Genomic DNA, 27227 nt, shown 5'->3' with positions numbered 1-27227 from the left:
CTTCTACATGTTAATATCTAGTTATGCCAGCACCATTTGTTGAAGATGCTTTCTGTCTTCCATTTTATATTTTTGATCCATTCTATTTGGTGTTCTGTAAGCTTCTTGTATCTTCATATGCATATCTTTTTTAGGTTTACAAAGTTTTCTTCTATCATTTTGTTCAATATATTTTCTGTGCTTTTAAGTTGGACTTCTCTTTTTCCTATCTCTATTATTCTTAGGTTTGGTCTTTTCATGGTGTCCCACATTTCCTGGATATTTTGGGTTAAGCTTTTTGGTGCAGGAGAATTGTCTGTATTCTGTCAATCATGTTTTAAATAAACGCTGATTGGCCAGGCAGGAGGTGTAGGTGGGGAAACCAGACAGGAAGTGGAAATGATGCAAGGAGAGCAGGAGAATTCTGGGGAGGAAGAAGCTGATTCCTCCCACTCTTGCCCAGACCACCAAAGCAGCAGAATGTAAGCTGCCCCACTGAAAAAGGTACTCAACCACATGTCTAAAATAGATCAGAATAATGAGTTAATCAAAATGTGAGAGTTAGTAAGAGGCCTGACCTAATGGGCCAATCAGCTTTATAACTTACAGAGATCTGTGTGTGATTTTTCTCTGGGACTAAACAGCTGGGGGGCAGGGTGGGAAAGAAGCCCCAACAAGAAGGCCCGGCCCCCTCATGTTACAGAATGGCACCCACATGGATAACTGCATCCACAGAAAGCCTGAGAAAGCTTGGGAAAGACTAGAGTAAAGCATTTCAGCTTTCAGCTGTAGCAGGAAAAAAGCTGCGCTGTTTTAAAATGTCGGCTTTCTGGGCCATCCTGCCTGGTAAAACTCTGACTCTTTCAAGTAGGCAGTCCGGAACTATGGATACACTGTTGCAGCTTGCTTCCTGGCAAGGACCTTAAAACACCATAGGAGCTTTTGACGGTTGTTTTCTCCATATTTCTTAGCAAATTAAAGACCCATGTGTTCAGAAAAAGAGAGATCTACAGTAAAGAGAGATTCAAAGAGTAAAAAAACCTCTAAATGGTTTACAATTTGCTAAAAATATATGCAGGCTTAAAAAAAGGTTAAAGCCTTAAAATAAAAAAGAAAGAAAGAGAGTAGTTGGGTGTGGTGGTACACCACCACACTGGGGAGCACCGTGGAGGCAGAGGTAGATGGATCTCTGGGAGTTCAAGGATAGCCTGATCTACAGAGGGAGATACAGGACAAAGATATGCAGAGAACCTGTCTCAAAAAGCCAAAAGTTAAAAGTAAAAATAAAAGAAATAGAGGTTAAAATAAAGCTGCATAAAGATGGAAAATATACAAAGACTCTCGATACTATATGTTATTATGCTCTCTTTGAATTGTTTAAATGCTGAGGAAGGAGCAACAGCTGCTAAAAAATATTTGTTTATAAATGCTGCAGAATTAATCCAAGATATGTATTTTGGAAAAACCTTGGCTTCAAAATTGAAGGCAAAAGTATGTTACTTTGGAGAAGAGATTTTGCTTTTGTTCTCACAGAAAATGAGAGGCTCTGGATTTATTCAGAGTTAAGAAAAATCATCTTTGACCAAGGGAGACCACCTGAGCAATCTCCGGTAGGAACAGATGGCCCAGATGTCTGAGTTCTTCATCTAGAACAGATTCAAGATGCTGCCTGAGATGATCAAGACTCACAGGATACTTCAGTCAGGACTTGATCATAAGTCTAAATTTCTTTAGGTCCCCATAAGATTATCAATGCTCCCAACCAGCTGGAAGTAGCCTGGAATACTACGCCCACATTCCCAAAAATGGACTATGGATATTTTCCTTTGTTTTTTTTTTTAAAAAAAGAGAGGGAAATGGTGCGGGAGAATTGTCTGTATTCTGTCAATCATGTTTTAAATAAATGCTGATTGGCCAGGCAGTGTAGGCGGGGAAACCAGACAGGAAGTGGAAATGATGCAAGGAGAGCAGGAGAATTCTGGGGAGGAGGAAGTTGATTCTTCCCACTCCTGCCCAGATCACCAAAGCAGCAGAATGTAAGCTGCCCCACTGAAAAAGGTACTGAGCCACATGGCTAAAATAGATCAGAATAATGTGTTAATCAAGATGTGAGAGTTAGTCAGTAAGAGGCTAGACCTAATGGGCCAATCAGCATTATAACTTAAAGAAATCTCTGTGTGATTTTCTTTTTGGGGCTAAACAGCTGTGGGAACCGGGCAGGACAGAAAACACAAACAAGCAGGCCCCCTCATGTTACAGCTTTTGTTAGATTTAATGTTTTCTTTGACCGATGAGTTTATTTCCTCTATTGTATCTTCAGCACTTGAGATCCTATCTTCCATCTCTTATATTCTGCTTTTCCTCTGATTGGTGTATTTGAAGCTGTGCCTCTGGTGATCAGTCTTCTAGGTGCCAGTAGATCCAAGGCTCAGACAGTTACTTCTCATGGTGTAGTCAAGACCACGGTTCCAGTCAACCTGGAAGTCACTCAGTGTTTCCAGGGGTCGCTCAGCACTCTTTCGGGTCACTCTGCAGTCCTGGGTGTTGTTCAGCCCTGATCCCATGGAGGTTGCTTGCTTGGGGCTGCTCCTGCTGAGGTTGCTGCCTTGGGCCTGTTCTGGCAGAGGTCGCTGGCTCAGGCCTGTTCCATCAGAGGTCTCTTGGTAAGGCATGATTGTTCAGTGGTTGCTCCCTTGTACCTGCTCCTATGGAGGCCACTGCCTTTGGGCTGCTCTAACTGTGGTTGCTAGCTCAGACCTGCTCCAGTAGAAGTCGCTGGCTCAATCCTGCCATGCCCCTGCAGAGGTTGCTGCCTCAGGCCTGCTCCTGTGAAGGTCCTGCCTTGAGCCTGCTTCAGCTGAGGTCACTGGCTCATGCCTGTTCCCACAGATGTCCCTGGCTTGGGCCTGCTCCTGTGGAGGTCCCTAGTTTGGGTCTGGTCCTGCAGAGGTCTCTGGTTTGGGCCTGACCATGGAAACTCTTATAAAGGAAAACATTTGATTGGGACTGGATTACAGGTTCAGAGGTTTAGTCTATTATTGTCATGTCAAGAAGCATGGTAGCATGCAGGCAGACATGGTGGCATGCAGGCAGAAGGAGCTGAGAGGTCTGCATCTTGAGCTGCAGGTGGTAGAAAACTGTGTGCTACACTGGGCCTAGCTTGAGCATATGAGACCTCAAAGCTTGCCCCCACAGTGACACACTTCCTCCAATAAGGGCACACGTCCTAAGAGTACCACTAACTAAGTATCAAGCTTTAAAACTCAAGAGTCTGTGTGGGCCATTCCTGTTCAAACCACCACACAGACCCTTTCTATCTTTTTAAAAAAACTTAAACATTCAAAAGTGGTCTCCTCCATCTGAAATGCTAGTTTGTGCTACTGCTACCAACTTGTAGGGATGAAATGAGGTTAAGACAAGATGCCCACTGCAGGACAAATGACAGTTTAAGGAGAACAACTTGCAGGGAAAACAGTAGGAGTCCTTCTACCTCTTCCCTGTGGAGTTCAAGCAGCAGAATGTTACGGAGTGATAACTACAATAAACTAGCAAGTATGCCTTCGTAACTTGGGAATTATTGATAAAGCTAGACTTTTTTATGAATACAGTTATATCTCTTTTTCTTTGTTATTCAATTCACTTGATTTACTTGTTGGCATATCGTGAGACACTCTGTGAATGGATAGCATGATTTAGTCTTAGGGCATTAGTAGTAATGTAAAGAATGGAAATGACCATGTGACTTAGCTTCAAAGTTGGGTAACTGGTACTGGTACATGTCTTCTCCCTTCTTCTCCAAGGAGTATTGGAGAATAATTGTTTAGTGGGTACTAGGAGGGAGATGGAGCTAGGACCTAGAATTGAGAGCCCTTGAAAGTAGAAGGATAATTAGATTTCTAGTAAATGCAGGTGTGGTGGAGAGGTGGGTTCACGGACGACAGCGGTTATAAACAAGGGGACCAGTAGGCTGGAAGAAAAAGGAGGTGAACAAGTAGCTGATGGGGGAGCTGGGTTTATAGGTCGGCTGCTAGAGTGCTTGCTTAGCATGCTTGAAGCCTTGGGTTCCAGCCCCAGCACCTCAGAAACTAACTGGGCATGGAGGTGCACACCTGTAATTGGAGCACTTCGGAGGTACAGGCAGAGGATTAAAAGTTCAACGTCATCCTTACTTCCATAGAAAGTCTGAGGTCAGCCTGGAATACAGTGGACCATTACAAAAAAGAAAAAAAGAAAGGCAAGGAAAGGGGAAAAGGAAGCTACCTCACTGATGTGTGAAAAGGAACTTTAAGTGACTTTAACAACTAACATTTATTCTGTGAAACTAAACTGCTGAAGTAACTGCCTCCTTCGGGCTACCGTATTTATTTATTTATTTTTATAACTGCTACCAAATGACTCCGGTTTTTAATTCTTTACTTTCCATTTTATGGCCCACAGTTTCCTTCAAGTGTGTGAGTGCCCTCTCCAGATGGACTGTGGACCTCATTTGGGAAGAAGGGCAGGGCAGCCGATTTTCATCTGTGCCTTTAAGAACTCTCTAGGTAGCCCTAAAATACATAAAAGCCCAAATGCTGGACAGGAAATTTAGCCATGTCTCTTGCCGAACAGGGATCGGATTTGAGTCAGTTTGATTTTTCTTTTCCTGTTGGGCAAGACTACTGGAGCACCAGGGGAATCGGGTGGGTTCGCGCAGAGCACAAGACGGTTCTTGCTAGGTGACGCTTTTTATTCTGAAATTGCTTTCTGTGCAGACATTCCTGGTGATTCTGGGTGCTTCATTTCGATTTCGGCCATATGGCTCTACTCCCAAAATTCCTCAGGCTCTTCCAACTTCTGTTCTCCCACCACGTGGCCACAAATTGACTCCTCACTTTGCCTGGAGCTTTTAATTGGTTTAAATAATAAACTCCCCAAGTCTTTGTTTGTTGGCACACAGAACTCCTTGCGCAATTGCAAATGAGTCGGGCAACCTGCTTTGATTTGGTGATTAGTCATAGCTCTTAATTATTTTTACAATTTCCACCTGAGCGATCAGGAAATGAAGCGCCAGACACACTTCCAGCAAGTTGCAAAGAACCTAACTATGGTATTTCCTTATTGACTGTTTCCGCGCCTGGGAGAGGGCTACACAGTGGTGTTGTGGCTTGGGAGGTGGGCGTTGCTGGGCTGAAGTCAAGTTCTGGCTTTTTAAACTGATTCCTGTCAGACTCTGGGAAGTGATGGAGACAGATTAAATAACACAGCCTAAAAACGGACTCCCCCACCCCCTTATCAGAGCTCGAGGCTCCAGTCACATCATAGCATAAATACGGAAAACATGGATATGGCTTTGGGAAGCCAGAGTTTTCCTCCTGTCTCAAAAGAAGACGTTTTTTGTTTAAGGCGTTTTTGTTGTGTTTTGTTTTGCTTTGCTTTCGTTTATTTTCCTACCTCATCAGTGCAGATGGCCGATTAGCAATGCCTTTGGGTTTTGTTTGGGTCTGTTGTCTTTTCCTTTGGAGGTCAGGTCTCTGAACTTCTGAAACGGAACCATCAGCAAATGTAATACAGACTTTTTTTTTGAAGAGGGGTTTGTTTTTCATTTGAAATGTCTTATGAAAATCCCCATATGGCTCTGTTTCCTTTGTTGCGGATGTATTTATTCACCCCAGCAGTGACCCAGTGCTATCTCTGCCCCTCTCTGGTTCTCGAGAGGACTAAGTTCAGGGGTGTGCTGCTGAAGCTCTCTCACCTCAGCTCTTCTCCCACACTCTAAGCTGACCAAGCCCTCCTGTGCTCTGCCATACCGCACCGTGGGCAAGCGTTGAGCTGGCTATTTGGGACAAATGTTAACACGACCCTCCTTCACTGCTTGTGTGTGTGTGTGTGTGTGTGTGTGTGTGTGTGTGTGTGTGTTAGAGACCAGGAAACACTGACAGTGGTTTAGCAAGGCTTGGTGGTCTGTCCGGCGGAGGGAGCAAAGATCATGGATTCTGAAGACAGGTGGATTTGGGCATGAGTCTCAGTCCAGCAAAGTAATAAGCCAAGTGAACCCAGGAACATCTCACAACCTTTGGAACCTTACAGTCAACATTTTCATCTCAAAAGGATCTTAAGATCTCCCTTGTGAGATTGTTTGGGAAGGCGCAACAAAATATTGTCTCAAATATAGTTGTGACTTGACTTGGCACAGCATAGGCATTCCAGAAATGGTCAGTCTTTCCCAGGGGGTCCTTGTTCTCCTCCCAAGTGATGAAATGCTCTTGTCTGATTAATGCTTGCCTTAGGGACTTTTCTATTGCTGTGCTAAGACACCATAATCAAAGCAACTTATCAAAGCAAAAGTGTCCTTAGGGCATACAGTTTCAGAAAATTAGAGTTTGGGGAGCATGCCAAGAGGAAGACAGGTACTCGCTGGAGCAGTAGCTGAGAGTGCACATCCCGAGACACAAGCAAGAGGCAGAGTGAACTAACTGGGAATGTTGTGGGCTTTTGAAACCTCAAAGTATGCTCCCAGTGACACACTTCCTTCAATAAGACGACACTTTCTAATCCCTTCCAAACATTTTTACCAACTGGGGGCCAAGTATTAAAGTATAGGAGCCTTTGGGGGTCGTGTTCATTCAAGCCAGCACAGTTTCCTGCCTAGCTTCTCTTCCCTGGGCTCTCAAAAACCCCAAGGTGGCTTGGATGATTTCTGTTATTCCTGTTTGTCAGCCATCTGCTGGTTGCAGCCTCTTTTCATTCCATTAGACTGCGTTGTGTCTTCTAGTATGATTTGATAGCACAATATAATCATACATGACCTCTTTCTTCATAATGAACTCTGTTTTGTAGACATTATGAGCTAGGCACTGACAGCTGTCACTTATAAAAAGGTTCATTTCTTAAATGTTTCACAGCGATGCTGAAGAGTCTAGATTCTTTCCAGAGACTTACTCTGAGCTTTACCAACCATTGATAGAGGTTAAATTAAGGAGACACATGCTAAAGTTATTTAGTGCTCCATTGTTTGACTACATATGGAGTATTCATAAATCCCTGGGTTCCCTCGTTAGCTTCCTATAAACTAGATGTGGGTAGGTACATACCTGTAATCACAAAACATAGGAGGTGGACGCAGGAGGGTTAGAAATTTAAGGTCATCCTTAGCCACATACTGAATTTGTGGTCAGCTTGGAATATATAAGATCCTGTCTCAACAAACAAACAAACAAACATTTCTATTTTTCATCACCAAATCTTCAGTAAAGTCTCAATAAACTCTAAGGATAGTTCTTTTTAATTTAATTTAATTTAATTTTGCTTTGTTTTGTTATATGATTTCTCTGTGTAGCTGTTACTGTCCTGGATTCACTGTGTAGAACAGGCTGTCCTGGAACTCAGAGATCCAACTGCCTCTGCTTCCTCTGTATGGGGATTAAAGCTGTGCGCCACCACACCCAGCTCTACGGAGTGTTCTTAACTCTGTTTCTAGTTGCTGTCTCAGTTTGGGTTTGAATTTCTGTGAAGAGACACATCGACCGCAGTAACTCTTATAAAGGAAAATGTTTAATCGGGAGGAGGAGCTCACTTACAGTTCAGAGGTTCAGTCCATTATCATCATGAAGGGGAGCATGGTGGCATGCAGGAAAACATGGTGCTAGATACAACTTGATCAGAAGGCAATGCGAAGTAAACTGTCACGCTGAGCAAATCTTGATCAAAAGAAACCTCAAAGGTGTAGTAGGAGGACACAGACCTGCTTTTAGTCCTGGCCGCAGGGCTAGCTTCACCCTGGAAATAATGACACAGAAATTGTATTAAGTTACTGACTGGCCCATTAGCTCTAGCCTCTTATTGGCTAACTCTCACATCTTGATTAACCCATTTCTATTAAATCTGTGTATCACCACGTGACTGTGGCTTACCAGCAAGATTCTAACCTACCTCTGTCTCAGGCCAGAGATACATGGCATCTGCCACTCTGCCCTTCTTCCCAGAATTCTGTTCTGTCTTCTCCGCCCACCTAAGAGCTGTCCTATCAAATGGCCAAGGCAGTTTATTTATTCAACCAATGAAAGCAATGCAAATACAGAAGGGCCTCCTACACCACAAAGGCCATCCCCACAGTGACACACTTCATCCAACAAGGTCATACCTACTTTAACAAAGATGTACCTCCTAATAGTGATATTCCCTTAGGGATTATAGGGGCCAATAACATTCCAACTATCATAGTTGCTATAATATCATTTGGATGAAATCAGAGGAAAATTGATTACACAGAGAGAAGAGTTGACTGATAGATGAACCCAAAACGGTGGTGTAAATTTAGAGGTGACTAGTAAAATCAGAATGGATTTATGGATTGCAGGCATTCATTAGAGTCTTCCTGTGACTTGACAAAGCTGTTCTAAAGATCACCTTTCCTGGAAAGTAGACGATTATCAGTTAGAGCAGGGTGTGTTAGCACATTGTGGGGCCAAGTTTCTGCCATTCAGATGACTGGCTACATCTCCAGAGAACCCAGATTCAATTCTGGCTACCCATATGGCTGCTCAAAGTCATCTGCAACTCACAGGGAATCCAGCCCCCTCTCCTGGCCTCCATTTGCACCTAGCATACAATTCATACATAGGCACACATTCAGGCAAATCAGCCATATGCACAAATACAAAATCAAATCATTGAAAATGAAATATTTTAAAACATTTCTATTTCTTGTTTAGACCTTATGCTATGTGTCTTCTGTCATTTGGCTGACTTTTCTCCTGCTAGTCCTCACTCAGAATGCCACACTTAGAGAAGTCCTGTGGTTGTGCTGACATGGAACAATTCTTAGAGCTTTTGATCATCATACATTTCCAGCTAAGTTAAGTCACAGTGCCATGCTGAACTTCCAAATAACTGGGGAAGTCCAAATCCTACCTTGCACATAAATCTCTTTTTTCAGTTCTATTTATTTTATGTATATTGCTGTTTTCCCTACATGCATGCCTGTGTCATCCAAGCAGGTTTGCTCACCACAGAGGCCAATGTTGGATTCAGTGGGACTGCTGTTACAGATAGTTATACCACCATGTGGGTGCTGGAATTTGAACCTGCACTTAGGTAGCACTCCTAAGCACTGGTTCATCCCTCCCACCCTTGGGTCTGGATCTTTTGCCTGGCTCCTCACTAGAAAGAAGGGGACTGGAAATACTTGGTGAACAATACTGCCACAGAGGGGATCAAGAGGACAGATTCTGTAGATTTGAAGACGGAAGATATCTAGCATATAGCTCAGCATAGCATACTGGCCCCGGAAATTTATTCATTCTTGACCACCTGGATCCAACAGGCATTTATAGAGCACCAACCAAGTGCCTGACCACCTGAATCCGACAGGCATTTATAGAGCACCGACCATGTGCCTGACCACCTGAATCCAACAGGTATTTATAGAGCACCAACCATGTGCCTGACCACCTGGATTCAACAAGCATTTAAAGAGCACCTACTATGTGCCAGGTATTCTTTTAAGAACTGGGGCTACATTGTAATGGCAGGAGAGTTAGACAGGAAGCATATTTCTCTTGGTAGCAGTATTCCCTGAATTGGCAACCAATTTGCAGTCTCTTCACATTCTTTCAGGTGACAAAGAAGTGAATGGCTATGGCCTTCTAATGGCTATGGCTATCTGGTGGAGCAGAGAAGTTACCAGCTTTTTTTCCCCATGGTTCTTTTAGGGATCGCAGCATCACTGGCCTCATTCTAGTAATTTCTCCACTAGGCAGTCCTTTGATATTGTTGCTTCAGCATCTCGCCGTCTTAGGATATCTAGGACTTCACTAGTAGCATCCTGTGCTGAGCCCTCAGTGGGCTTTTTTTTTTTTTTGTTAAGAATTTGTGCTCTTGAGGAACAAAGTCCCTTGGAGCCCTTTGAATTGCCCATATACTTCTCTGTTGGTCACAATCGGTTCTAGTTTTCTGGACCCTTAGTTTAGACTCTGAAGGTCTGTTGTAACTTTGCCAAGCAGTGTTGTATGTTACTAAAGGGCACTAGTTGTGGCCTCAGATAAAACTGGGCTTAAATATTAATTCTATCAGGCCCCAAACTTCAGTTTACACATCTCTAAAGTGGTGTCAATAGCAATATCTGTCTCACAGGGGTGTTTGACAATTACATTTACTATACGTCAATTATTTTTTTCTCTTTTTTATTTAAAACGTTTTTCATTTTGCATACCAACCCTAGTTCCCCTCCCCCCTTCTACCACTCCCTTACATCCCCCCTTTTCCACCCCTCATCACACCTCAGATGGGGTAAGACCTCCCTTGGGGAGTCATTAAAGTCTGGCATACCAAGTTGAAGTAGGACCAAGTCCCTTGCCCCTGTATCTAGGCTGAATACAGTATCCAACCAGAGGAAATGGGCTTCAAAAAGCTAGTTCATGTACCCAGGATAAGTCCTGGTCCCACGACCAGGGACCCCAGAACAGATCAAGCCACATAACTGTTACCCACATTCATGAGACCTAGGATGGTCTCATGCAGGTTCCCCACTTGTCAGTCCAGAGTTCATGAACTCCTACTAGTTTGGGTCAGCTATCTCTGTGGTTTTCCCCATCACGATGTGAACACCCCTTGCTCTTGTGATCCCTCCTCCCTCTCTTCAACTGAACTCTAGGAGCTCACCAAGTACTTGGCTGTGGATCACATCTGCTTCCATCAGTTACTGGATTTAGGTTCTATGATGAGAAGTAGGGGAGTCGCTAATCTGATTACAGGGGGAGGCCAGTTCAGGTACTCTCACCACTATTGCTAGGAGTCTTACTTAGCTGGGGTCATTCTTGTGTATTCCTGGGAATTTCCCTAGCACCAGGTTTCTCCCTAACCCCATAATGATTCCCTCTGTAATGATTTCCTTTTCCTTGCTCTCCCCTTGTCCCTCTCCCAACTTGGCCTTTTAGATCCCTCATGTTACTACCCCTATCCCTTCCCTTCTATCCCCTCCCAGCTTACCCAAGAGATATTAATATTTCCCCTTTTAGGGCCTTCCATAGATGTCCCTCTTAGGGTCTTTCTTTTTGCCTAACTTCTCTGGGGTTGTGGATTGTAGCCTGGTTATTCTTTGCTTTACATCTAAATACACTCATGAGTGAGTACATATGAGTCTTTCTGGGTCTGGGTTACTTCACACAGGATTTTTTTTTCTAGTTCCATCCATTTGCCTGCAAATTTCAAGATGTCATTCTTTTTTTTCCCCCCAAGGAGTAATACTTCATTGTACAAATATGCCAGATTTTCTTTATTTATTCTTCAGTTGAGGGGCATCTAGGTTGTTTCCAGATTCTGGCTATTACAAATAATGCTGCTATGTGCATAGTTGAGCAAATGTTTTTTTGTGGTATGATTGTGCATATTTTGGGTATATGCTCAGGAGTGATATTGCTGGGTCTTGAGGTAGATTGATTCCCAGTTTTCTGAGTAACCGCCATACTGATTTCCAAAAAGGCTGTACAAGTTTGCACTCCCACCAATGGTGGAGGAGTGTTCCCTTTACTCCACATCCTCTCCAGCATAAGCTGTCATCAGTGTTTTGATCTTAGGCATTCTGACTGGTGTAAACGGTATCTCAGGGTTGTTTTGATTTGGATTTTCCTGACAGCTGAGAATGTTAAACAATTTTTTAAGTGTATCTTGGCAATTCAAGATTCTTTTGTTGGGAATTCTCTGTTTAAATCTATACCCCATTTTTTAATTGGATTATTTAATATTTTAGTTTCTTGAGTTTTTTAAATATGTTTTAGAGATCAGTCCTCTCTCAGATGTGGGGTTGGTGAAGATCTTTTCCCATTCTCTAGACTGCCATTTTGTCTTATCGACCATATCCTTGGCCTTACAGAAGAGTTCCAGTTTTAGGAGGTCCCATTTATGAACTGTTGCTCACAGTATCTGTGTTACTGGTATTAATTATATTTAGGTAGTAGTGTTTTTGTCAATGCGTTCAAGGCTACTTCCCACTTTCACTTGTATCATGTTCAGTGTAACCGGGTTTATGTTGAGGTCTTGGATTCATTTGGACTTGAGTTTTGTACATAGTAATTTATAGAAATCTATTTGCATTCTTCTACATGTTGACAATTAGTTATGCAAGCATCTTAAAGATATTTTCTTTTTATATTGTAAAATTTTGGCTTCTTTATCAAAAATCAGGTGTTCATCAGTGTGTGAATTAGTATCAGGGACTTTGATTCAATTCCATTGATTCATGTGTCTGCTTTTCTGCCAATACCAAGCTTTTTTTTTATTACTATAACTCTATAGTAGAGCTTGAGGTCAGGGATGGTGATGACTCTGGAAGTTTCTTTTCTTTCTTTCTTTCTTTCTTTCTTTCTTTCTTTCTTTCTTTCTTTCTTTTTAAAGATTTATTTATTTATTATGTATACAATGTTCTGCCTGCCTGTATGACTGCAGGCCAGAAGAGGGCACCAGATCTTATCACAGATGGTTGTTAGCCACCATGTGGTTGCTGGGAATTGAACTCGGGAACTCTGGAAGAGCTCACAGTGCTTTTAACTGCTAAGGCATCTCTTCAGTCCTGGAAGTTTCTTTATTGTACAGGATTCTTTTTATCTATCCTGGGTTTTTTTGTTTTTCCATATGATATTGAGTATTGTTCTTTCGAGGTCTGTAAAGAATTGTGTTGGGATTCTGATGGGGATTGCGTTGAATCTGTAGATTACTTTTTGTAAGATTGCCATTTTTACTATGTTGTTCCTACCTATCCACGAACATGGACGATTCCATTTTCTGATATATTCTTCGGTTTCTTTCTTCAGAGTCTTAAAGTTCTTGTCATACACGTCTTTCACTTGCTTGGTTAGAGTTACCCCAAGATATTTTATGTTATTTGTGGCCACTGTAAAGGATGACATTACTCTGATTTCTTTCTTAGCCTGTTTATCATTTATATATAGGGGGTTACTGATTTTTTTTGAGTTAGTTTTGTATCCCACCACATTACTGTAGATGTTTATCAGCTGTAGGAGTTCACTGGTAGAATTTTTGGGCTCACTTATGAATACTATCATATCATCTGCAAATAGTGAAAGAGTGATTTCCTTTTCAACTTGTATCCCCTTGATCTCCTTTTGTTGTCTTATTGCTCTAGCTAGAACTTTGAGCACTATATTGAGTAGATATGGAGAGAGTGAATAGCCTTGTCTTGTTTCTGATTTTAGTAGAATTGTTTTCAGTTTCTCTTCATTTAGTTTGATGTTGATTGTTGGCTTGGTGTATATATTGTCTTTATTATGTTTAGGAATAATTCTTGTATTCCTGCTCTCTCCAAGACCTTTATCATCAAGAGATGTTGAATTTTGTTGAGGGTTTTTCAGCATCTAATGAGATGATCATGCGGTTTTTATTTTTCAGTTTGTTTATATGGTGGACACATTGATTGATTTTCAAATGTTGAACCATCCCTGCATGTCTGGGATGAAGCTTACATCATGGTAGACGATCTTTTTTTTTATGTGTTCTTGGATTAGGTTTGTCAGTATCTTACTGAGTATTTTACATCAATGATCATGAGGGAGATTGATCTCTTTCTTAGTTGTGTCTTTGAGGAGTATAGGTATTAGTTCATCTTTGAAATTGAAATTCTGGTAGAATTCTGAGCTGAAACCATCTGGCCCTGAGCTTTTTTTTTTTTTTTTTTTGATTGGGAGGCTTTTGATGACTGCTTCTGTTTCCTTGCAAGTTATAGGTCTATTTAAATTGTTTATCTGGTCTTGATTTAATTTTTGTACATAGTACCTACCCAGAATATAGTCCATTTGTTTTACTTTTTCCACTTTTGTGGAGTACATGTTTTTGAAGTATGACCTGACGATTCTCTGAATTTCCTCAGTGTCTGTTGTTATATCCCCCTTTACATTTCTGATTCTATTAATTTAGATATTCTCTCTCCTTCTTTTGATTAGTTTGGATAATTGTTTTTCTCTATTGTTGATTTTATCAAGGAACCTAGTCTTTGCTTCATTGATTCTTTGTTTTGTTCTCTTTGTTTCTATTTTATTGATTTCAGCCCTCAATTTGATCATTTCCCGACATCTAATCCTCCTGAGTGAGTTTGCTTCTATTTGTTATAGAACATTCAGCTGTGCTGTTAAGTTACTTGTAAGGTCTCTCCATGTTCTTTATGTAGGTATTTAGTGCTATGAACTTTCCTCAGCACTGCTTTCATAGTGTTCCACAGGGTTAGTTATGTTGTGTTTTCATTTTTTGTGAATTCTAGGAAGTCTTAATTTCTTTTTTTTATTTCTTCCTTAACCCAGTGATGATTCAGTCAGTCCGAGCTTTGTTTAATTTCTGTGTACGCTTTCTGCAATTAGTGTTTTTGTTTAATTCTAAATTTAAATGATGGTGATTTGATAAGATACATGGGGTTATTCCAACTTTTTTGTACCTGTTGAGGTTTGCTTTGTTACAGAGTATGTGATCAGTTTTAGAAAAGGTTCCATGAACCTGAGAAAGTACATTTCTCAGAGAAAGTACATTTTTGAATGGGATGTTCTATAGATGTCTGTTGAGTGCATTTGAATCATAACATCTGTTAATTCCCTTATTTCTCTGTTAATTTTCTGTCTCACAGACCTGCACATTGGTGAGAAGGGTGTGTTGAAGTCTTCCACTATTAGTGTGTGGCATTTGATGTGTGACTTAAATTTTAGTAATGTTTCTTTTACAAATGTATGCCCTTGTATCTGGGGCATAGATGTTCAGAATTGAGACTTCATCTTCATCTATTTTTCCTGTGATGAATATGTAATGTCCTTCTCCATCTCTTTTGATTAATTTTACTTTGAAGTCTATTTTGTTAGATATTAGGATAGCTTCATCAGCTTGTTTCTTAGGTCCATTTGATTGGAAACATCTTTTCCCACCATTTACTCTAAGTTAAAGTCTGTCTTTGAGGTTTAAGTGTGTTTCTTTCATGCAGGAGAAGGATGGGTCCTATTTTCATACCTGTTCTATTTGCCTGTGTCTTTTTAGAGGTGAATTGAGTCTATTGATATTAAGGGATATTAATGACCAGTGATTGTTAATTCTTGCTATTTTGGTTTTGTTTTTGTTGTTGGTAGTGTTTGTGTGTTTCCTTTCATTGGAGATTGCTGGTGTGAATATCTATTGCCTGTGTTTTCATGGGTGCAACTAAGTTATGTGATTTAGAGTTTTTCTTCTAGTACTTTCTATAGGGCTGCATTTGTAGATAGGTGTTGTTTAAATCTGGTTTTGTCATGGAATATCTTGTTTGCTCCGTCTATGGTGATTGAATGCTTTGCTAGGTATAGTAGTCTGGGCTGGCATCTGTGGTCTCTTAGAGTCTGCAGCATGTCTCTCCAGTACCTTCTGGCTTTCAAATTTTCCATTGAGAAACCAGGTGTAATTTTATCAGTTCTGCCTTTTTACATAACTTGCATTTTTCCTTTGCAGCTCTTAATATTTCTTTATTCTGTATGTTTAGTGTTTTGATTATTATATGGCAAGGGCAGTTTTTTTGGTCCAGTCTATTTGGTGTTCTGTAAGCTTCTTGTAACTTCATAGACATATTCTTCTTTAGGTTGGGAATTTTTTCTATGATTTTATTGAATGTATTTTTTGTGCCTTTGAGCTGGAATTCTTCTTCTTCTTTTATTCCTATTATTCTGAGGTTTGGTCTTTTTATAGTGTTCCAGATTTCCTGGATGTTTTGTGTTAAGAATTTGTTCGATTCAACATTTTCTTTGACTGATTGAACTATTTCCCTCATTGTATCTTCAATGCTTGAGATTTTTTCTTCCATCTTTTGCATTCTGTTGATTACGCTTGTGTCTGTAGTTCCTGTTCATTTTATCCAGATTTTCCATTTCCAGAAATTGCTTGGTTTCTGTTTTCTTTTTTGTCTTTGTTTCACTTTTCAAGTCTTGAACTGTTTCCTTCACTTGTTTGATCATCTTTTCTTTGTTTTCTTGGCATTCTTTAAGAGATTTATTCATTTCTTTCAGTTTTCTATTTGTCTTCTCCTCTAATTTTAAAGAAAATTTTTCTTTTCCTCTTTAATGACTTCTATCATATTCATAAAGTTATCTTTAAAGTTGTTTTTCTCCTGCTTCATCTGCATTAGGATGTTCAGGTCTTGCTGTTGTAGAAGCACTAGGTTCCGGTGCAGCCACATTGCTCTTAAAGTTGTTTAGTATGTCCTTCCACTACCATCGACCCATCTCTTCCTCCAATCATTGCAGGTGGGGCCTGTCATTCTGGGGTCAGTCTTCATCCAGGTGCACATGGGACCTGTGACTCTGCTGGCCACCGATGTGGCAGGGGATGACAGGGGTGAGCGGGAAGGATGCTGCTACCTGGTCACTGGGGTTGTGGCAGGTGGGGATGTGTCACAGGCTTTGCTCCTGTGGGTTCTTCCTCCAGGTGTAGGCGGGGCCTCTGGCTCCAGTGGTCACTGATGCAGCAGGGGATGGTGGGGTGGGTGGCAAGGATGCTACTGCCTGGTCACTGGGGGTGCAGTAGGTCTACATGTCAAATATTAACACAGTAAAAGGCGTAATAATAGCTAGCAATTTCAATTTACCAGTAAATGAATGATGAATAAGTTATATGTGAGCCGATAGATGACTCAGAGTGTAGCATGGTTAATAAAAACCCAGAGACAGATATTGGGCTTCAACCTGAAGGTCAGAAAAGCAAAATAACCAGTTACTGGCTCTTGCCTCTACCTCAGTCTGAAATGGTGATTCTGTCTCCATGAACTCTCATAATGAGATTATGTGTGAGGGCTGTCTCCTCCCATCTTATATTCCTCTCTAGAACTGGGATTAAAGGCATACACCACTACTGCCTGGTTTCTATGGCAAACTAGTGTGGCTACTGAGATTAAAGGTGTATGTCACAACTGCCTTGTCTGTAAGACTGATAAATGCAGCTGTTATATTCTCTGATCTTCAGGAAAGCTTTATTTATTAAAATACAAATGAAATATCACTACATCAAAGTTAGCTCTCACAATTCACTTTATTAGTAGAGATATCCTATTTCTAAATTTCTTGTACTATATTCCTTAAATGACACAGAGACAGACATGAAGGAAATTCTCTGCATATGTACTCCCGATGAAATTTGCAGTTGTGACTCTAATAATAATAAGTATGTGCTCTAGTCTCACACCCACATCTGTTAGTCTTCCTGTTTCCTCATCTCCAGGCCTCTTCTTGATCTTAGATGCTGTAATTTCTACATGTACTCGTAGTTTAAATGGGACCCCACCCAAATAGTCAACTTTATAATGCATTGTTTTGGCAAGAATATAAAGAAAATAACACACCACTTTTGTCATTGTGAATGTGCTTGTGAACTTCCTTAAAACACATGCCAAGCAGTTGATGCTTTCAAAATATTGCACATCTTTTTACAGTATGGTTATGACAGAGAGGAAAAGATTTCTCATGGTGTGGCCTCTCTGCTCTAAGATCAGCAAGCATAGCCCAATCAGGTATTTCTTTTCTTTTCTCTTTTTCTTTCAAGACAGGGTTTCTCTGTAGCTTTGAAGCTTGTCCTGGAACTCTCTCTGTAGACCAGGCTGTCCTAGAACTCACAAAGATCTGCCTGCTCTGCCTCCTGAGTGCTGGAATTAAAGGTGTGTGCCACAACCACCCTGCCACGTATTTCTTACTAGTAGTTAATGGTCTCCTTTAATAACCTCAACTGTGTGTAGTCATATGGCAAACTGGGTTTTACAGAAAATTGTGAAGACTAAAAGGAACACCAGGGCATGGTATAGGAGGTTCTTCTGTTTGTGTGTTGCTTTCATTGGTTGAATAAAGAGACTGTCTTGGCCTTTTGATAGGGTAGCCCTTAAGTGGGCAGAGTAGATAGAACAGAATGCTGGGAAGAAGGGAAGTGTGGCAGACACCATAAAGCTCTGGCCGGAGACAGACGTAGGTTTGAATCATTCCCGGTAAGCCACAACCTAGTGGTGCTACACAGATTATTAGAAATGGGTTAGATCAAGATGTGAGAGTTAGCCAGTAAGAGGCTAGAGCTAATGGGCCAGGCAGTGTTTAAATGAATACAGTTTCTGTGTAATTATTTTGGGGCTAAGCTAGCTGGGTGGCGGGACACAGCCCACCACTTGCCCTACAACAGATTGGTGCAGCATGTCCTACAACAGACTAGATAGAACACCAGGGCGCCCTTGAAAGGAGAAGAGAAACAAAACCTAAAGCTGTGCACGTATGAAGTCCTCCTTCTATAAATGTTTTTCTTTCTATTACATAATATATCAATTTTCTCAGCCATCTACAGTCTACAAGTCTTTATCAAGTGATTAGAGGAAGGACACAGTACTATAAGGAACATGTGGGAAGGGAAAGAAGAATTTCGGAAGCATGATATGCTGAGTTTATTTAGTGTAGATTTGTGTGTTAGTTATGCTTCTCTAGGAGAACAGAGCTTACATCTATCTATCTATCTATCTATCTATCTATCTATCTATCTATCTATCTATCGTGTATCTGTCTGTCTGTCTGTCTATCTACCTACCTACCTATCTATGGAATTTGCTCTAATGACTTACAGGCTGTGGTCCATCTATTCCAACAATAGCTGTCTATCAATGGAACATTTAAGAATCCAGTACTTGTTCAATTCATAAGTCTGGATGTCTCATTTGGTCTCCAGTATGCACTGAAATCCTAAAGAACTGGGCTCTAATGCTAGTTAAAGAATGACGTGCTATGAAGAGGGAGAGCAAGAAGGAAGAGCTTCTTTATTTCATATTTCTTGTACAGGCTGCCAGCAGAAGATGTGACCCAGATTGAAGGTGGATATTTCCACCTCAAAGACCCAGATTAGAAGTGGGTCTTCCCACTTTGAATGATTTAAATTGAAAATAATCCCTCACAGGTGTGCCCAACCACTTCATTTTAGTTGGTTCCAGTTGTAGTGAAGTTGACAACAAAGAATAACCATGACAATTCACTTTGATAGCTTTAAAGATAGTGTTTACAAGGTATCTTTGGTGGCATTAAAGTTACTCTTGCAGAATAGGCATTTCTGACTGTTTTATTTTTGTGCTACTATAACATAATACTTGAGACTGGGTAATTTACAAAGGATGGAGATTTAGCCTTAGTTCTGGAGAATAAGAAAGTGTGGTAGGTTAGAGCTTACACTGTCTGATTCCAAGATGACACATTTCTTCTCTTGAGTGGAGTGTTGTATGTGTTGCTGGTTCACCTTGACTGAAAAATTCTCTCCTAGACAGAGGAGGAAAGTTGGGGGGGGCTGTTTGTTTGTTCCCAGCTGCCCAGACATGAAATAATCACACAGAAACTATATTATTTGCAATACTGCTTGGTGAGTAGCTTAAGCATATTTCTAGCTAGCTCTTATATCATAAACTAACCCATCTCCACTATTCTGTGTATTGCCACGTGGCTGTGGCTTACTGGCAAGGTTCTGGTCTTCTCTGGCGGAGGCATCTGTCTCCTGTGGGGTGGCTACATGGCTTGTGCCTGACCATGCCTACTCTCTATATATCTGTGTTTGTATTTTATACCTGACTTTACTCTGTTAAGCCCATTGGCTGGAAGCAGCTTTATTTATTAACCAATAAAAGCAACACATATACAGAAGGACTTCCCATACCAGAGGGAGGTTCCTGAGTGTCAGGAAACTTACAGGAAACTTAAAAGTCTCAGGAAACACAGGAAACTCACAAGATTCATGAGGCCCTTCCTTGAGGTTATATAAGCAGCAAGCAATCACTGAGGGGAGAGAAGGCTTTTGAGTGGAGTAGCTGAACTTGCAGGGAGCTGTGGAGATGCAGCTTTCTGTGACTTGTCACCCATGCTTGAGTGAGCTTTATGGTGTTGTAACTGCCAGAGACATCCATGTTTCTTAAAGTAACATCAATAAAATTCATTAGTTTACCAAACTGTAACTGAATGGAATAGTTTCCTTGATCTGTGATTGATTTTTACCTGAGATGGGTAGAGCGCCTCCCCGGGGAAAGTATTTCAGCAGGGAGAAATATAACAGGAGAAAAAAAGAGAGAAGCAAACCTCCTACCACAAATTCTTCCTGTGGTAACTTTAATTCATTGATAAGAACTTGAACCTTATGACCTAAACAGTGTCCACTAGGTCCCATCTCTCACTGTGAAGATCAGGTTCTCAATATATGGATTCTGGGTGACACACTGAGAACATTACTAAAATTCCATGAGAAGTTGAGAGACATGGATTGCACAGTGTCAGATGCTGGTCTGGGGAGACATAAAGTACACGAAACTGTCTGCTCTTTTATCTCAGACTGCTAGCCTTTCTTGGTGAATCGTCACTGTCAGCCACATAATCATCATTTTTTTTAACATAGTCTTTTAATTGGCCTCTAGCTTCCATTCTTATTTACTCCAATCTTGTCTAATTTCAACACAATAACCAGAGTTCCTCTTTGAATATGAAAAATATTCTGCACTCATGTTGATAACAGCAGTATTTACAGTCAGGAAGGCATAGAACCCAAGCAAATGGATAAAACAATGACATATAAATATGCAATGTGATGTTATCCTGCCATCAAGAGGAAAAAAATCTAGCCATATGGAATAGTATGGATGAGTTTTAATGGCATTATGTTAAGTGAACTAATAAGCCAGGTACGAAAGGCTAAGCATCGCATGACTTTTATAACGGTTGGAGAGTAGTCAAATTCATAGACCAAGAATTGAATGGTGGTCGCCAGAGGCTGGGGGATGGAATGGGTGGGTATTGTATATGAGGTATCTAGTTTAGTTTGGGAGGATGCATGATGCTGATGATCGGGCAACTCTGTGAACGTACTTAATGCTGCCAAACTGTACACTTTTAGTTATTTATTTACTTATTTAACGTGTGTGTGTGTGTGTGAGCACACACCCGTGTATACACAACATGGCACACACTCGGACGTCAGAGGACAATCTGTAGGAATCAGTTATTTCCTTTCACCATAGGGTTCCCAGAAATGAAACTCAGTTTGTCAGGCTCCGTATGAGAGCAGTTGCCTTTACACTCTGAATCACCTTATCATTCTTTCTTTGAGGCAGATTTTAACAGGTAGCAGTGGCTTAACTCAGTTTCACCCATGTGTTGCCACCAGATGACCCAATGCTTTAGCTAATAAAATATGTGTGCCACCAAACACTGACATATTCAAATAACCAATTAACATTCTGGTTGCATAAGTATTTGATTCCTTGAAAAAAAAAAAACACAAGTGTTATTGGTGGAGTTGCAACCATGTAGCAAGAAGTAACCAGGCATTTTTGGTCTGGTTTAATTGTAGAGTTTCCATCTCCTGCCAGATGAAGTCCATTTAGGGAAACTGGCCAGACTGTATGTAAAATGGAAGAGACACTAGTCAAAATTTACAAATAGGTTCATGCCCATTATTAAAATGAGGCAAATGTAGGTATGTATTTAAAAATCAATACTTAATATAAAATACAGGTAGAGCCAGGTGATGGTGGTGTACAACTTTAATCCCAGCACTTCTGAGGCAGAGGCAAGCAGATCTCTGAGTTCAAGATCATCTTGGTCTACAGAGTGAGTTCCAGGAGAGTCAGGACTACACAGAGAAACCCTTTCTTGATAAAAGAAAGAAAGAAAGAAAAGAAAGTAAAGAAGGAAGGAAGGAAGGAAAGAAGGACAGAAGGAAACAAGTTAGGAGGTACTTGCATATACCTTTAATACCACACTCTGGAGGCAGAGGCAGAGGCAGAGGCAGGTGGATCTCTGTGAGTTCAAGGCCCACCTGGTCTACAGAGCGAGTTCTGGACAGCCGAACAGTCAAGGCAACACAAAGAAACCCCGTCCAGCAAAACCAAAAAAAAAAAAAAAAAAAAAAAAAAAAAAAAAAAAAAAAAAACCAACAAAACAACAGCAACAAAAACCAAAAGAAAACCAAAATAGAACTAAAGAAAACCAAATAAACCCCAACCAAAACAGGTACTCACTCATTCATAATGTTTCTGAATGGAAATAACACAAGAGCCTAATAACAACATAATGGCCAAATAAATGTCAATATATGCAACTGCTCTTTGCCAATGTGGATGAATGAAGCCCAGCCATGTCCTCAATGTGAAGAAAGTACTGAGCAATAGAAATCATAACAACGAGGATATAGTACATTTTTATTTACCCTCAGGCTAAACCAATCTATTCAGCTAGGCAGTGGTTAGCCCTGTGGTGGAATGACGGCAGGGAGGTGTCAAGGTGCTATTTAGGTTCTTTTTCTTATTTGCAAGCTTACTCCACAGGCATACACACGTTTTGAAATGTTATACTAGCCAGGCATAGTGGTGCACACCTTTAATCCCAGTACTTGGTGAGGCAGAGGCAGCTGGGTCTCTGGGTTCAAGGCCAACATGATTTACATAGTGAGTTTCAGGACATCCAGAGCTACCTTGTCTCTAAAAAGAATAATAAAAAGAAATTTTATTATTTGATAGCAATTTTTCCCTTTCTCCACAACTCTAATAAATTCAGCAAAGTAAAATAGCAACAAAAATATTGAGTAAAGAATTGTGTTGCTGTGGCAGATAGGAATGGAGCCTTTTTTTGGAATAATTGTAATAGAAGAAAAATAGGGAAAAAGATGAGAACCAGACAAAGGGTTATTTTTATAAGATTCATTTGTTCATTTATTCAATATTTCTTAAACATTGTGTGACAGACACCGTTTGAAATGCTTGGAACACATCAGTAAAGAAACCTTTTATCCCTGCCCAAATAGAAGTCATGTTCTAGTGGAAGGCATATTCCAGGAGTAAGCATAGTAGCCTTTCAAAAAAATGTGCAAGAATTCCCCACCCTCCTTCCCCATCTATTAGTGGTGTGTGTTAATGCCGTCAGTAGCCATGCCATGCCAGCAAATGGGACAGTGAACTCTTGGTAGCCGTTCACTCTTCCCAGAAGGGCTTAAATGACTTCATTCTAAACAGCAGCGTTTTGGATGAAACAGGAGATTGGGAGCTGCCTCTGTCTGTGTTCAAAGTCCGGTTTTTCAGGGTGAGCTGTGTTCTCTCCAGCTGACTGAGAACCAGGCTGTGCCCTCCTCCCACTGGCCGCCTCTCACTCCGGCACCTGTCATCCATTAGGAGCCCCCCTACTGGGATCTTTCATCATTGAAAATATATGATGATTTTCATTACCGTTTAGGCTAATTGGTAGTGAGTATTCCTTTAAAATATATTCCCCTAAATACTGGGCTTTGGATTTGCTTTGAAGTTTTTAACACCAACACAGTTGGAATAAAACCACCGATACCAATCACAGAAACTGCAAAGTCCAGTGCAGGAGGTATCAGCACCGTGGCTCTTGCCTTATTATAGCCAGTTGGGTAGTCGGCACACATGTGCAAAGAAACCTTCCGGCCAGGCATTAGCTAAAGCAGTCCATGGCTGTTTCCGCCAGAGGGCCAGTTAGGCTCACTGTGTTTGCGCATCTCTTTGCAAAATTATTTTCTAAAAGAAAGTGTTCCTTATATCCAGTTCACTGTCTAAGCTAGTGGCATAATATTCGATTGAAAAAATAAATAATCATATCTCATAGTATAAGATTTCAACACTCCAAATAATATCCTGAGTTTAATAAAATAAATACTCACATTTTAGAGAGAAAGTGGAAATACCGTAGTGTCCTCTTATGTGTTACGAGTAAAATGGCTTAATAACCTGGTCCAGATGAAACAGGCGGGCATCATGAAGCACCATACGCAAACTTTGTGTTTTCACATAGGTGAACAAAGGTGCAAAAATGGTTAGTGGTGTTTGAAACCGAGCTTGAAAATGTATGTTATAAAACCCAATTGTATTCAAATTTTTTTAATAAAAAGGCTATAGCATGGGAAAAGAGATAAACTTAGATTCTTTTTTTTTTTTTTTTGAGAGAGAATCTGACTCATAACACAGTTTGGATTTGAATTTAATATGCAGTCCAAGCTGTCATTAAACCTCTAGTGATCCTCCTGCCTCAATTTCCAGGCTGCTGCGACAAGAGGAGAAAGCCTCCACACCTGGCTCTGGAATAGTTCTGTGAAAAGAAAGGGTGGTAGGAAGAGTCTGTAGCTTCCTTCCTGTGCAGTGCAGACAGGCATAATCTCACGTAGCCATTCACTTCACAGTGCATTTCCTTTGTATAAATTTGTTCTCACACACAGTTAGCGTGCACCCAATGTACGCAGACATGTATAAGATTCATGCAGCCAGTAGTTTAATCAGAAAAATGCGTCATATATTTTAGTATGAAATCTATTAGAGCATCTAGTAATGTTTGTTTATCTAAAATGTTTGCAGTTCCATGGGTCAGCACCATGGCTCAGCAGGTAAAGGCACTTGCAACACAAATCTAGGATCTGAATTTAATCCTGGAACTCACATAAAAGTGGAAAGAGGAAAGTCACTCCACAAAGTGTCCTCTGGCTTCCACCTCCCCCTCTCATCTACATACACATGCAACAACAGTAAGTTTAAGAATAAAAAAGTAAATATAAAATGTTTGGATTTCAACAGTATGACTACAACCTTTGTGAGAATAAGAATCTTGCTATTCTGTTTACTACTTGATCCCAGTACCTAGTACAGCACCCATTATGTAGTAGGTACTTGATAAATAGATTGGAAGATAGAGACACTCATCAATATGCTATTAATATCATGCTTCAATAAATATTTTGAAAGGATGAAGATAATGTGTTTTGGATTCACCTACCTATCAAAGTACATGTATATGCCATTTGCTGTCACCATGAATAGAATTGTCACTAAGTCCTGAAGATAATATTTTGGAATTTTAAATGAGCTACATTGATTTGATCTATTTCCTCCTAAGATACTAAAACTAGTTCTTTTATGTTACAGAATAAGAACCAGCCAGACTTCTGAAGGGGTGAGTGGACATTCATTACTAGTCAGCAAAGGAGTCTGGACTGGAACCTAGGTCTTTGATTATATTTTCCCCTGTTGGTTCCCTTAACACTAGATCAGAAGATCTCAAGCTACTGTTTCCTGCCCAGCAACCACAGAATCACCTGGGGGCTTGTTAGAGGCAAAAAATTCCTTTCATTAACTACAATTACTTTTCGATTGATAGATGAAGTCTGGAGCTATCATTGAGGGATCCTGTGCTGTTTTCACACATGTGTGGACCAAGTAACTGTCTAAACAACGCTAAGCTTATCTCCTCAAACATCTATCACTCCTTAGCACGGAAACCTTGGATTCACACAGCGTGTAATTATCTGTAGCCACCCAGAGCTTCTTGCTCCTGTCGAGCTGAAGCTTAGTGTGCACTGACCACCTCTCCTCATCCCAGCTCTCCTTACCATTCCCAGACTCCAGTCGTCGGCCTTTCACTGTGAACGTCCATGCCATCAACTCTGTTCTCTACTTTTCATTATAATTATCTATTCATGTTAGCTTCACATATGGATAGACTTTACTATAACGTTTCCATATATATATTTCTCTGATCATGGGCATCATCCCAACTGTCTTTTCTTTTTTACTTACTTACTTAATTTATTTATTTTATACCCTGCCCACACTTTCCCCTCCCTCTTCTTCTCCCATCACCACCCCCAACCCCAATCCTCCTCCTCAACTTCTGTTCAGAAAGGGGCAGGCCTCCCATGGCTATCAACAAAGCATGGCATATCAAGTTGTAGTAGGACTAACCATCTTGCCTTGTATTAAGGCTGCAAAAGTGAGCCAGTATGAGGAATAGGGTCCCAAAAGCCAGTAAAAGAGTCAAAGACAGCCACTGTTTCCACTATTAGGAGTCCCACAAGAGGACCAAGCTACACAACTGTAATGTATATGCAGAGTGCCTAGGCCAGTCCCACGCAGGTTCCCTGGTTGTCAGTTCAGACTCTGTAAGCCCCTATGAGTCCAGGTTAGTTGATTCTGTGAGTTTTCTTGCTATGTTCTTGACCTCACTGGCTCCTATAATTCTACCTCCCTCTCTTCTGCAGAATTCCCCGAGTTCAGTCTTATGTTTAACTGTGGGTCTCTGCATCTGTTTCTATCAGCTACTGGATAAAGGCTCTGTGATGTCAGCTGGGGTAGTCACTAATCTGATCACAGGATATGGCCAGTTCAGCACAACTTCCTTTTCTTAAAAACAACCATTGCACTCCTTACATAGTTTTTCTAGAACTTTCACGGTGCCCTTTCCCCCCCTTTTAAATACATATAGTCAGTAGCCATATAAACTCCTCAGGTTCTTGGCACATAGAAGTTAACTCTCTTCTGTTTGTATTACCATATGTAGTATACAGGTAATATAATTTGTTCACTAATTACACAGGCCTTGGGAATTTTATTTGCCAGATTTTGTTTTGCTTTTATTTGGGGCTCAGGATGGACTCCAGGGCCTCATGAATGCTAGGCTCATATTTTACCACTGAGGTACGCTTCCAGCCAAGACTGACCTGGTTTTGAATGCCAACTGAGCCACTAACTAGTTATAGGACCTTGGACACATTATTTAAATCCTTTCTGAGTCTCCCTTTCTCATCTCTACAACAAGGATAATTATATACCTACTTCTCAGTATTGTTACAAGCATAAATAAGAAAAATGCATGCAAAGAGCTTAATATAGTGCCTTGAACATAGTAATTGCTTAGTAATGGCAGCTATTATTATTATGATGGTGATTATTAGCATAATCATCATTACCATCATCATCATCACTTGTTCTCAAGTAGGATGGATTATTCATTTGGACCTAGATTTGGCATAAATTTAAAACCAGTAGGTAATTGTTTTAGTATTCCAAAGGTTACAGTGGCCACAAAGAAAAATGGCTATTTATTGAGTACCATTTCAATGTCCCCGAGCTTTTGAAAGCGAGTTGGAATAAGGCCTAAAGAAATGTTTCTTAAGGGCTCTTCTGATATGATTTGAATGGCAAGCTTTCAGATGAATTCACCGACTGTGGGTTTCCCTTTGGAGTTACAGCAGTGTCTCTGAATAGAACATTATCTCTGAATTGTATTCTCCTGCAGAGGTGCTTCATTCCTTCACTAGCCACACTGACAGGGGTGGAGCTGGGAGCCTGTGGGAGTAAACACCTCGCTGCCCTGCTCTACATAGGCTACATCCTGGGAGGCTGCTTTGGATGCTTGATCTTGCTTGACCTTCACAGTTAGGAGTATGAGAAAGTGTGGTAACATTTCCCTCCAGACTAACGGATGTGTTCA

Source organism: Myodes glareolus, chromosome X (assembly GCF_982192425.1).
Source record: "Myodes glareolus chromosome X, mMyoGla1.1, whole genome shotgun sequence".
Lineage (NCBI taxonomy): Eukaryota > Metazoa > Chordata > Mammalia > Rodentia > Cricetidae > Myodes > Myodes glareolus.
This window is presented reverse-complemented; position numbering follows the sequence as displayed.